Here is a 12,022-nt window from a genome sequence, read left to right on the forward strand (position 1 = left end):
GAACTAAAAAGAAAATTAAAATAAAATTTATTCTTTGGAGATTTTTCAGTTTTTGCAAACAGTCCTTAACTGCCAGGTCTGAAAACTTTATCTTCTTTTTTTTTTTTTTTTTTCTTGAGACAGTCTCACTCTGTGGCCCAGGCTGGAGTGCAGTGGTGGGATCTCGGGTCATTGCATCCCCTGCCTCCTACGTTCAAGCGCTTCTCGTTCCTTAGCCTCGCGAGTAGCTGGAATTACAGCCTCGCCACCATACCCAGCTAACTTTTGTATTTTTAGTAGAGGCAGGGTTTCACCATGTTGGCCAGGCTGGTCTCGAACTCCTGGCCTCAAGCGATCTGCCTGTGTCAGCCTCCCAAAGTGCTGGGATTACAGGAATGAGCCGCCGCGCTGGCCTTAATTTTGTCTTAAAATGAAGTATGACTAATATATATTTCTATATGGGTCTTTAAGGGTCTTGAAACTGACAGAAATTAATTCAAAAAATAATTTTACCCAAATGTTTGGGCGCACCAAAGCATGCGGTATGGTATTTTTAAATTTTTTTAAAAAAATTACGTAGAGTCAATTTTCTTATATAGGCTTCGTACCTAAAACTTTCCTGCATTGAGTGAACCATTAATAGTTATTCCTCGTGTTGATTTAAACAACTTAAATGATATTATGATTTTTGTTTGTAAATGCAAACCAGGAAATATCTGCATGCAGGTACTAATTTCCTAGGGCAGACGCAGCAGATAGATGTTGGGTGGCTACACTCACACAGCCTGATGGCCCGTTTCCTGAACATGTGCAATCACTTTCCAGCCTTTCCACACCATCAGAATATTGCACAGAAGTATGTCAGTCACAGGAGTATAAAGAATAACATTTAAACTATGGTAATATTTTCATTCAGTAAGTTTCTCCCCTTTCCCTTCCCCGGTTAGATTCAGTCCCTGATCTGATTTTTTAAGGCCCTGGGGCGCAAGCATCCACTTTCTCAGAAGCCCATTCACCAGAAACCACCCATTTAACTTGCTCTGGGGGCGAGCAGCGCTTGTGACTGGACAACCTGTGTGTCAGCGTCCCCGGTGCTTCGGCGCTCCGGCCAGTGGCGGCGACTAAACCCATCTAGGTCAGACGAGGTATTGATCAGCCCGAAGAGCGCCCGGTGATTCTCGTAGTTAAATCACCCCGGTCCATTCGTTCGATCTCGGAGGCGGGAGTGTTTGGCTTTTCCCTGCGTGTCCCGGCAGGGTGACCCTAGCCCTGCGGGAGGGCGGTGGTTCCCGTCCAGCTGGCGGCTCAGCGCCGCGGGATACGTGAGCGCTTTCAGCCGGGTCCCAGGGCGCTTATCGCGGCCCGGCAGACTGGACCGCGCCTCATCCCCGCCCGCGAACCCCGACCCAGGGAAACCCGGGGCGCTAGGGAGGGGCCACAGCGCTCAGCTCTGGCCCTCCATAGCCCGAGGCGCGGGATAGGAAGTTCGCGTCTGCACTGCCTGAGCTCGTTCTCTCGAGGTTCGGGTCTCCCGAGGCCGCCAACCGCCGGCTGCTATCGTGACCTGGAGCTGCAGCGCCTGCCGCGCCGGCCGCCGCGCTAGGGGAGCGCTGAGGCGCACCGGGTGTGGTCCGGCGAAGGGGTTGTGCAGCGCGCGGGCTGTGTGCTGTGCCCACACAAACGGTTCCGGGCGTGCAGGAGGGAAAAGGCAGTGCCCGCCACTCCCACTGAGATTGAGAGACGCGGCAAGGAGGCAGCCTGGAGAGGAGCTGGGGAGGATTTGGCAACGCACCGCGCCCATGCTCGGTGGCCTTGTTAAGCGGAAACTGCTGCTTTAGGGTTTGTTTGGAAGGTCCGGCTGACTCATCCCAACATTTACATCAATAAGTGTTAAAGCTCTGCCTCTGAGCCCGCACATCCTGAGATCCTGAGCCCTTGGTTAAGACCGAGCTCTATTAAGCTGAGTGAGTAAATGGTAAAAGCCAATTGCGCTTAGAGTGTGTGTCTGGAAAGGTGGGTAGGCGTTGTATATATATATTTGTTGGAAAATAGATAACCGTTGAAACGAGATGACTGAGTTTTTTAGCCTCTCACAGTTTCATTTGAAAGTAGGTATGCAGTTTAAAACTGATAATTCAAAGTGGTTTTTCAGAAAATGATGCTCTGGTGCAAACTGATTCCGGCTCTCATAGTGTGTTAAGTGTGGGTTGGTAAAACTCTTGGCCTTCCTCCAAATGTCTGAAGCTAAAGTTGATATTGGAAGGATAAAAACGTACTGAGCACGGAAGTTACTACAGGGGGAGGAAACATTTGTTAATGTTAATATTTTAAAGGAGTAGACCAATATATTGTCATTTACCTATTCCCTTTATCTTCTGGGAATAGGTAAATGACAAATTATTGCTCAATCCCTTTAAAGCTTTGGATGGTTTGCTAAAGAATTATTGAACTCCTTTTTGTAATTTTCTGTGGATAGATGAGTGTTCTTACTCCCCTCTCAGTCCTAGAGATATCCCCTAAAGCTTGGTTTTTAGGAGGATCTTACAACTCTCTTATTATTTGAATTTCAGCTAGTCATAAATAAATATACCAGAGTGGTAAGGAAGAGATGTTTTTGATTGATATTCTTTACAAAACAGTGCTTTCAGAGTACGCTTTGACTGAATTATATAGATCTTGGTGAGGAAGGTTTCAGCGACGAAGATGGCATGTTAAGTCTAACATTACACTTCTGTTATAAACATTGAAAGATGTTGATTATTTTAGTATTTATCTTATAATAACTTTTAATTGTGAAATAATTTGAGAGTTACTGAAAATTTGCAAAAAATAATACAGAGAGTTCCCATGATATCATGCATAACAAGGGCCAAAACTAGTAACATGGGCCTGCCACTATAATACAATAAACTAAACTACAGACTTTATTTGGATTTCACTTGTCTTTCCACTGTCTTTCTTTTGCCCAGGATCCAATCGATGTTCTCACTTTGCGTTTAACTGCTAAATATCCTTAATTTTCTCTGATCTGTGACAGTTCCTCAGCCTTTCATTGTTTTTTCATGGACCTTGACACTAGTGAAGAAGACCCGGTCAGTTAATTTGTAGAATGCCCCTCAATTTGTATTTGTTTGATGTTTACTGTCATGTTTAGATGAATATTCTACATTTTGGGGGAAAATGTCAGAGAAGTAAAGTTTCCATCTCAGTATGTCATATTGGGTACATGATGTCAATACTTTTTTTTTTTTTGAGACTGAATCATGCTTTATTGCCCAGACTGGAGTTCAGTGGCTCGATCTCGGCTCACTGCAACCTTTGCCTCCCAGGTTCCAGTGATTCTCCTGCCTCAGCCTCCTGAGTAGCTGGGATTACAGGTGCCTGCCACCACACCCCACTAATTTTTTTATGTTTTTAGTAGAGATGGGTTTCATGTGGGCCAGGCTGGTCTCAAACTCCTGACCTCTAGTGATCCTCATGCCTTGGCCTCCCAAAGTGCTGGGATTACAGGCATGAGCCACCATGCCCTAGCCGATACTTCTTATTACCTATGATGTTAATCTGTTTGCCAGGTTCCCTTTGTATTTGAGATCTTGGGAGAGAAACTTGAACTACCATTTCTCCTTAAACTTTTATTCATTAATTTAAGCATCCATTTGTGGAACATGTTGTGTAGTTTTTTTTTTTTTTTCCCCAATGGTTAAATAAAACCCCTATTTTCTTCCTTCTACGTGTTTTTTTTTTTTTTTTTTTTGAGATGGAGTCTCACTTTGTCACCTGGGCTGGAGTGCAGTGGCACGATTTAGGCTCACTGCAACTTCTGTCTCCCTGGGTTCAGCAATTCTCCTGCCTCAGCCTTCCAAGTGGCTGGGATTACAGGCACATGTCACCATGCCTGGCTAATTTTTGTATTTTTAGTAGAAACGAGGTTTCACCATGTTGGCCAGGCTGGTCTTGAACTCCTGACCTTGTGATCCACCCGCCTCGGCCTCCCAAAGTGTTGGGATTACAGGCGTGAGCCACTGTGCCCAGCCCTTCTACATTTTTTAATTAAAATTCCCTTCTGTAGGGAAGAGTTGACCCTTCTCTCCTGTTTATTGATTCAGTTATTTGTATCAGTACGGGCTCATGGATATTTGTTTTGTTATATGGCTTATAATCCAGTATTATCAGTGTTTAATCTGCTGCTCAAATTGTTCTGGCTTTCACCACTGGGACTTGCTTTTTCTTTCTTCTTCTTCTTCTTTTTTTTTTTTTTTGAAATGGAGTCTTTGTTGCCCAGACTGGAGTGCAGTGGCACGATCTTGACTCATTGCACCCTCCGTCTCCCAGGCTCTAGCGATTCTTGTGCCTCAGCCTACCAACTAGCTGGGATTACAGGTATGTAACACCACACCTGGCTACTTTTTGTGTTTTTCAGTAGAGACGGGGTTTTCCATTGGTCAGGCTGGTCTCAAACTCCTAGTCTCAAGTGATCTGCCCGCTTCAGCCTCCCAAAGTGCTGGGATTACAGGTGTGAGCCACCATGCCCGGCGTCTTTTTCTTTTTTAATGCATTTCCTGATTTCTGGCATCAGAGAATGCTCAGGCTTATTTTGTATTTTCCATGTCCCAACCTTGGAATGATCCATTTCTCCAAGGCACTGGGGTTATTTTGCTTTAGAATGGTATTAGAAGCTAAGATCTGGACTCTGGATGTTGTGTTAGAGTTCTTTTTTTTTTTTTTGAGATGGAGTCTTGCTCTGTTGCCCAGGCTGGGGTGCAGTGGTGCAATCTCGGCTGACTGCAACCTCCACTTCCTGGGTTCAAGAAATTCTCCTTCCTTAGCCTCCTGAGTAGCAGGAATTACAGGCATGTGCCACCACGCCCAGCTAATTTTTTATGTTGTTAGTAGAGACGGGGTTTTGCCATGTTGACCAGGCTGGTCTCGAACTCCTGACCTTAGGTGATCCACCCTCCTCGGCCTCCCCAAGTGCTAGGAATACAGGTGTGAGCCACCACGCCTGGCCTAGAGTTGCTTTTGAGCTTTTTATGTTTAATAAAAAGTTTGTGACTTAGCAAATGCTAAGTCTGAAAAGATTAATATTGCCTTAAAGTTTTAACATTATAGAGGACCTGACTGTATTTGCCAATTTGGATTCAGTCTCTTATGGAAAGAAATGAAATTGGTAGTATTTAGGAATTTTTTAAAGCTCCCATTTTTTTCTCAAATGAAACCCTGTCAGTGTTTCCAAAACAAATAATGCATATGTGAGCTGCTATTTATTAGGCTCTGGTAAGAAACCAGGATCATTTTATTAGCTGAGTAGCTTCAACTACATCCTAATATTATAATTTTGGTATCTGTTGATTGAATTCACAGTGAGAAAAAGATTTGAGATCCATATTTATGTTAGTCATACTAGCAATGAAGAAATACTGTGTTTATAATGAGGCATTATCTGGTCTGAGATGGTAACTGTACCCATGGATTAGAGAGAGGATCCCTTGCAATAATTAATGAGCCCTTCTATGATTTTGGAGTATACACACATTACATGCTCCTTCTTTTCTATATTTGTATGCTGGATCATGATTTTTTTACTGTAGGTCTCAGAATTTTGAGAAGTAATGCTGCTGCTCACATCTAATTTTCTGTTCATATATATATATATATATATATATTTTTTTTTTTTTTTTTTTTGGGACAGAGTCTCGCTCTGTTGCCCAGGCTGGAGTGCAGTGGCATGATCTCAGCTCACTGCATCCTCCACCTCCTGGGTTCACACCATTCTCCTGCCTCAGCCTCTCCAGCAGCTGGGACTACAGGCGCCCGCCACCACGCCCAGCTGTATTTTTAGTAGAGACGGGTTTCACCGTGTTAGCCAGGATGGTCTCGATCTCCTGACCTCGTGATCCACCCAACTTGGTCCCTCAAAGTGTCGGGATTACAGGTGTGAGCCGCCGCGCCCGGCCTCTGTTCATAATTTTTATTGCAATTCTGATGATTGAAGTATAAACTGGAAGGGAGCAGGGATATTGATCTTTATGTAGTCGACATGTACTAGACTCATGGAGGAGAAGAACTGGGTTGTAGGCACAGTGCTGTGTGGTTTTGGGTGAATCTAACACTCAACTTGATTTTGCCTGTTCCTCTTGTTTCCCCCTGGGGGCTAAGGATTCCAAAATTTTCTAATCACCCACCTCACTGCTGCTCTTCTTCCCACAGTGCCAATGTGGTGGAGTCAGCCTCGCAAAGGGAGAAGAGAAAGGGTGATGACTTCCCCAGAGCTTCTGCCACTGTCCTCCTCCCTATGTCTTCTAGCCCCAGTCACTACTCCTTTTATTTAAATTTGTAGAGGCTTCTCTGTCAGTCCCCTCTTAAATGTAAATGAGTTATTCAGTTCTTATGGGCCTGAAGCTAAACCACTGTCATTTATTTTTGGCCTTGTTTTCCTAGTTTGGGCAGTGTTAGAGGAGGTCTGGAAATAGAATTGTTTGGGATAGGCAATTTTGCAGAACGTGCACAGATAAATAGGCTTCAGGAAGCTCTCATAGGCTACGGAGGGAGGGGTGCAGGACAGTGTCCTCATCTTGGCTCTTGATATTATTACGGTGGACTCTTATGTGGTCTCCCTGCGTTGTCCATACCCGTGACCAAAGTCAGAGTGATCCTTTAAACCAAGCTTATCCAACCTGCATGTGGCCCAGGATGGCTTTGAATGCAGCCCAACACAAATTAGTCAACTTTCTTAAAACATTATGTGATTTTTTTTTAGCTCATCAGCTATCGTTAATGTTAGTGTATTTTATATGTGACCCAAGACAATTCTTCCAGTGTGGCCCAGGGAAGCCAAAAGATTGGACACCCCTGCTTTAAACATAGATGATATCATTTCTTCGCTCAGAACTTTCCTGTGCCTTCCAGTGTCATTTAGATCAGAGCCAAAGTCCTTCCTGTGGTCAGTGGTAGATAGAACCTGAGTTCCTGCTCTCTTACCCTCCCTCATTCTGCTTCAGCCTCACTGGCCTCTTTGCTGTTCCTTAGACGAGCACTTGGACATATACTGCTCCTCCAGAAGGCCACCCTCAGAGCTCTGCTCGAGGGTCTCATTGGAAAGGCCTTCCGTGGCCACCTCTGTTACCCAAGTTGGAGTGCATTGGTGTGATCTTGGCTCACTGCAATCTCTGCTTCCCAGGTTCAAACAATTCTTGTGCCTCAGCCTCCCAAGTAGCTAGAATTACAGGTGTGCGCCACCACACCTGGCTAATTTTTGTATATTTAATAGAGATGGGGTTTCATCGTATCGTCCAGACCGCTCTCCAAACTCCAGGCCTCAAACAGTCCACCCACCTCAGCCTCCCAAAGTGCTGAGATTACAGGCGTGAGCCACCATTTCTGGCCCACCCTTCCTCTTTTGCTTTTATTTTTTTTTCTCCATAGCACTGTTGATTGACATTTTTCGTATGTAACCTCACTGAGGGCAGAGATGGTTATCTGTTGTTTTGTTTTGTTCACTCCTGTAAGTCCAGTGCCTGTCAGATAAAAGAAGCCTAGTAAATATTGAATTATTATTATTATTTGAGACAGAGTTTAGCTCTTGTTGCCCAGACTGGAGTGCAATGGTGTGATCTCAGCTCACCGCAACCTCTGCCTCCCGGGTTCAAGCCATTGTCCTGCCTCAGCCTCCCGAGCAGCTGGGGTTACAGGCATAAACTACAATGCCCAGCTAATTTTGTATTTTTAGTAGAGACAGGGTTTCTCCATGTTGGTCAGGCTGGTTAAATGAATTCTTTTAGTTTTCTTTTTTACTTTCTTTCTTCCTTTCTTTCCTTCCCTCCCTCCCTTCCTTCCTTCTCTCTCTCATCTCATGGGAATAGAGAGTCTCTGTTAACAAGAGCCTCTGATAACTGGAGGGAGCAAGCTGAAAAGATGGGAGTGAGGAGAGAGTGTCTTTATTCATAGTGACAAGGTGGGAGAATGCCTGGCTAATGTAGCAGGGAGGTCAGGATCATTCAGGGAGAGGTCAAGGGACAGGGAGGTCAAGGGGACAGATCTTTATGGATTTTGAAACTTATTACAGCCACCAAGATATTAGACTTTAAAACTGTATATGATATTTTATGTCCATTGATGCCACTCTGAATACAGCTCACACTTGGATGCTCAAGTGAATGTGGGTCTCTAGCGAAGGGTACTGGAAAATGCCACCCCAAAATATGCCTGAACTGAAATTCTGTGTTGGACAACCAGCTATCACCAGGCTCTGCAGGCTTTTCACCTTTACCCCTGGGTCTTCTCACTATTTCGCTCCATAGATGGAATATGTTCTTTTGACTGTCTTTGGGTAACTTGTCTAGTTTGGGGATTTTTAGCTAAAGTTCTCTTTGTAAAATCTATTCCAGTTAATTAATTATGCAAAAGGTACAAGGGTTTATCTTTGTTTCTTTGCGCTTGAAATAATTCTTTCCTGTACTTGGCATTTGGCTTATTTTGAGCCGTTGAGAACCCCTGGATCCTTGAAAAGTTCTACCTCACCCTAACTGCCAAAAAAGTATAAATTTATTGTATTACAAAGGAAATGTACATTTATAAATAAAATTCCCATTTGTAAAGGCGTCTCTCCAAGATAGCTCTTTTCACCTGAGAGGGACTTAACTGCATACCAAGACAGCCCTTATTTACCATACCTTTCCTCCCCATCTCTTCCCTTCCCTTGCCGTGATTCGTCCCCAGAAACCTTAAACCCCTTTTTCTTTAGCCTGAAATTTGTATATAAGTCTTAATCGTCGGGCGTGGTGGCTCACGTCTGTCATCCCAGCACTCCGGGAGGCCGAGGCAGGTGGATCACCTGAGGTCAGGAGTTCAAGACCAGCCTGACCAACATGGTGAAACCCCATCTCTACTAAAAATACAAAAATTAGCCGGGTGTGGTGGCGGGCGCCTCTAATTCCAGCTACTTGGGAGGCTGAGGCAGGAGAATTGCTTGAATCTGGGAGGCAGAGGTTGCAGTGAGCCAAGGTCGCACCACTGCACTCCATCCTAGGCAACAGAGTGAGACTCTGTCTCAAAAAAAAAAAAAAAAAAAAGTCTCAATCATCTGGACTTGTCCTAGAGTCTGATTTGTTTATGAAACTTCCACACTTGCTTGTGTAAGGAAACTTTTTTTTTTGGTCATATTAACCTGTCTTTTGCCAGTTTAATTTCTAGCACCCCAGCTAGAGAACCCACAGGGGAGATGGAGAAGGATTTTTTTCTTCTCTAAAGTAACATTTAAGAAAACCTAACAGCGATACATTGTTGCAAACTGAAGACCCAAGGAGGGTGGGCACGTTTGTCATCCATGAGAGTCTTGGTTGTGGGTCTGATTTAACAAAAGTTCATCCCTCTCAAAGCCTTAACCTTTGATGTCCCCTCTGTCATTGCCTCTCTTATCCAAACATGGCTCCCCAGGGTTTTTGCAGTTACCTCCCCACTAGTTCTTGCTTCCACACTTGCCTCTCCCTTCTGTTATTCTCCACACAACAAAGTGTTCCTTTATTTATTTATTTATTTACTGAGACAGAGTCTTGCTTGTTGCCCAGGCTGGAGTGCAGCAGCACGATCTTGGCTCACTGCAACCTCTGCCTCCTGAACTCAAGCGATTCTCCTGCCTCAGCCTCCCGAGTAGCTGGGATCACAAATGCACACCACCATGCCTGGCTAATTTTTGCCTTTTTAGTAGAGACGGGGTTTCACCACGTTGGCCAGGCTGGTCTCGAACTCCTGACCTCAAGTAATCTGCTCACCTCAGCTGTCCAAAAGGCTGAGATTACAGGTGAGAGCCACCACACCTGGCCCAGCCCAGAGTGTTCCTTTATAAACATCATTAGTGTCGTGAGCCTTTCTTGATTAAAAGGCCTCAGTGGCTTCTCACTGAGCCCTTCTGTGATGGGGTTTCTTCCTGTCTGTCAGGAATCAGGCTGCATTCTCCAGATCACTGTGCTGCCATAATGTGGGGTCCTAGAGCACCTAGCCAGTTTAACTCTGAAACCACCATGCAAGGAGGCTTTGGGCCTGAATGTAATCAACACAGGACCTCTCAGGACAAATCTGTCAAATTGGAGATAACATGAAAGCCCGTGCGTCAACCTTTTAAAGGCAATAAAGCACCATAATATCTTTTAAAGACAAGGTACAAGTTATGTAAGTTAAACTTCAGATTTTGTGTTCCTTTTCCTTTCCACTGCTAAGTTTGTCGCAATCGCCTGACAGTGATTTGACTGCTCAGGATTGTTATCTTTTGAGATTAACCTCAGTAAACAGTTTAAAGAGGTATGTAATTTATGCAGCGTGCCCTATGGCTATGAGGTAGAGTGCATCTTCCTATACTAGTGTCATCTTGGGGGGGGGGGGAAAAAAAGGAAGAGTAGAGTCTGGAATTAACCTGAGGCTATTGTGGCTTCTACCAACATATGCAGTAGTTCCAGCTGGGCAGGTGGCAGGCTGAAGACTTTAGGCTCTACCTGTGTACTTTTTTTTTTTTTTTTTTCCTATTCTCAGTTTTCATTCTATGTAAATGCTGTTTTAAGTTGCGCAGTTTGAGCTTTCTAATTGTAAAGAGTTGTCTATGCAATTAAGAGTTTGATAAAGAGTAAAAAAAAAATTGAGAAATATGGTATCTGTAATGCAGATTATCATTTTTATAAGAGAGTACCAGCATATATTGAAGACAAATGGTTAAACTTCTCAAAAAAGTAAAAATGCTCCGGGCGCAGTGGCTCACACCTGTAATCCCAGTGCTTTGGGAGGCTGAGGTGGGCAGATCACCTGAGGTCAGGAGTTTGAAACCAGCCTTGACTACCATGGTGAAACTCCATCTCTACTAAAAATACAAAAATTAGCTGCGTGTCGTGGCATCCGCCTGTAATCCCAGCTACTAGGGAGACTGAGGCAGGAGAATCACTTGAACCCGGGAGGCGGAAGTTGCAGTGAGCTGAGATTATGCCATTGCATTCCAGCCTGCGCAACAAGAATGAAACTCCATCTCAAAAAAAAAAAAAAAAAGTAAAAACATGGCCTTGCTAGTTAGAAAGCAACAAGAGAGGCAAGGTATGAATAATATAGGTAGACCAGCAGGAAAGGGACAGCAGAGCTGGGGAAAGAATCTCCATATGCAAAGCCTTTCTGTCTTGTTTGAAAGGCCTTTTCGAGTTGACTAAAATATATAATCAGGCCAAATAACATGAATCGGCTGGGATCAGGTAAAGTGTAAAGCCATTTGGAGGCTTCCTTTTACTTAAGATCTTGGCAGGGGGTCTAGGACACAGAAAGAGGAAAAAAACTGGATTAGCATTAGCTGGTACTCCGCAAATAAGGAAACAGCAACAGGTGGGAGGTTGATTTTTGTTGTAGGGACATCTCATCGTGTGATGGGGTATTTTCCTTGATATAAAAAGATGATGCTAATCCAATGAGACCAGGACACATGACCAGAAAGCTTCTGACCATGGGGAAGGACTGGTGTTTGCTTAAAGGTGGTTGTTACTTTTAGAGAGTTCCCTAAACCCAAAATACCATATTAATTAGAGACTGGGCACTTTGAGATGAGTCTGGTGCTGAGTTTTGGTATATTTTCTTTATTTAATCCTTACTGTATTTTTTTCTTAGAGTAAGTGTATTGCTCCATATTGGTGTTAGAATTATAGTTTGTTTGGTTTTTTTTCCTTTGTTTTTGATGTAACATGCGTCAGCTTGATGGTGTGCCTTGGTTATACCTGTCTAATCACTTGGTTTGTGACTCATGAATGACTAAGGCCCCGCATCTCCCTGAGGAAGATTGTTAGAATCCTGGCCAGGAATGAAACAGCTCCTGAGTAATGTGAATTACACATTTAATCCTATCACAATAAAGGCAAACTCTTTCTCTGCGCGCACTTCTAAGATTGTGATTGTATTTATAAATGTTACTCTCTGTCTTGTATGGGCATGGGTGATCACTCTTTCTTGGGTACTTTAGCTCTAGTTGTTGCCTTTTATTTGTGGAAACCTCACAAAAGTGTCTTTAAAATTTCCATCTTGAGTC

General features: G+C 43.9%; 1 protein-coding gene across 2 annotated transcripts in view; it reads left to right on the forward strand.

The window, feature by feature from the left end:
- Positions 1-12,022, forward strand: part of ABCG2 (ATP-binding cassette, sub-family G (WHITE), member 2 (Junior blood group)) — a 149,004-nt gene that overhangs the window by 86,377 nt on the left and 50,605 nt on the right. Inside the window, exon 1 of one of the 2 annotated variants that reach the window (XM_011990727.1) lies at positions 1,274-1,943. The exons of the other annotated variant lie outside the window; for it this stretch is intronic. The gene's annotated coding sequence lies outside the window, so the exon portion shown is untranslated. Of the gene's footprint in view, positions 1-1,273; positions 1,944-12,022 lie in introns of those variants that run through there. 2 annotated transcript variants of the gene reach the window in all.

The sequence above is a fragment of the Mandrillus leucophaeus genome, unplaced genomic scaffold, assembly GCF_000951045.1.
Source record: "Mandrillus leucophaeus isolate KB7577 unplaced genomic scaffold, Mleu.le_1.0 Scaffold381, whole genome shotgun sequence".
NCBI lineage: Eukaryota > Metazoa > Chordata > Mammalia > Primates > Cercopithecidae > Mandrillus > Mandrillus leucophaeus.